The sequence below is a fragment of the Sinocyclocheilus anshuiensis genome, unplaced genomic scaffold (assembly GCF_001515605.1).
Source record: "Sinocyclocheilus anshuiensis isolate Anshui unplaced genomic scaffold, SAMN03320099.WGS_v1.1 scaffold101, whole genome shotgun sequence".
NCBI classification, from domain to species: domain Eukaryota; kingdom Metazoa; phylum Chordata; class Actinopteri; order Cypriniformes; family Cyprinidae; genus Sinocyclocheilus; species Sinocyclocheilus anshuiensis.
Window position 1 is genome coordinate 1,565,226 of NW_015540892.1, and position 1,174 is coordinate 1,566,399.

A 1,174-nucleotide genomic window follows, 5' to 3' on the forward strand; every position below is an offset into this window, starting at 1 on the left:
AGTGCTGGGTAAAATAGGGACAACCCCAGCAATTGGGCTGTTTTGACCCAGCGGTTGGGTTACATGTTTAACCCAACCTTCTGGGTAGTAACCCAACCACTGGGTCAAAACAACCCAATTGCTGGGTTTGTCCCTATTTTACCCAGCCCTGGGTTGTATTTAACCCAGTATTTTTTAGAGTGTACAAACATCGGGCACATCAAATATGTGACCCTGGTCCACAAAACCAGTCATAAGTCGCACAGGTATATTTGTAGCAATAGCCAACAACACATTGTATTGGTCAAAATTAGAGATGCACCGATCGACCGGCCAGGGACCGGAATTAGCCGGTTTTCCACATGATCCGGTCTGTTTTGACGTCACACTTAAAGGCCATTGATAATGTTTTGTGTCGTACCAGATGAGGCTCGTGCAGAAAACAAAACAAATGAGCGTTTAGTTTAGTAGACAGTTTAGACACAATATTGACTGTTTTTGCTGATCAAAAGGCAGTATTCGTTACTGAATGAATCCACGTTTTTGAACGAATCAAGTGAGTCAATGATTCAGTAACCCATTCATAAAGACAGTAGTCACTTGCCTTGTTTCTGAATCAATCATCTGTTTGAACGAATCTGTTGAATGAAGGACTAAATGACTCACTCATTCAAACGGTCATTTGACTCCACCTACTGGTTTGGTTTCATTTTTAAAGGGGTCATATGACGTTGCTAAAAAAGAACATTATTTTGTGTATTTGGTGTAATGAAATGTATTTATGCAGTTTAAAGTTCAAAAAACACATTATTTTCCACATACTGTACATTATTGTTTCTCCTCTATGCCCCGCCTTTCTGAAACGCATCGATTTTTACAAAGCTAATCGTTCTGAAAAGTGAGGTGTGCTCTGATTGGCCAGCTATCCAGTGCGTTGTGATTGATCTTCAAGCGTGTGATGGAAATGTTACGCCCCTTTCCATATGATGATGTGTCCCGGCGCGACGAGACAAAACCAGTAAAACCCATTATAAACGAGGCATTTGTTGCATCCAGTGGGGACATACTTACTGATTATAATGACTTATACTGTCTTTTTACGCATTGCGTTGCATTGCGCCGCGTAAACATAAAACCATGTCTGCATTTGTGATCGGAGAAATGACAAACAAGCCCTACTCTACACTGCCCAAAA

The 1,174-nt window shown here is 41.1% G+C and overlaps 1 protein-coding gene across 1 annotated transcript in view; it reads left to right on the forward strand.

Annotated features, from left to right (window-relative positions):
* fhl2b (four and a half LIM domains 2b) overlaps positions 1–1,174 on the forward strand; it is a 13,472-nt gene that overhangs the window by 6,643 nt on the left and 5,655 nt on the right. The window lies entirely within an intron of this gene.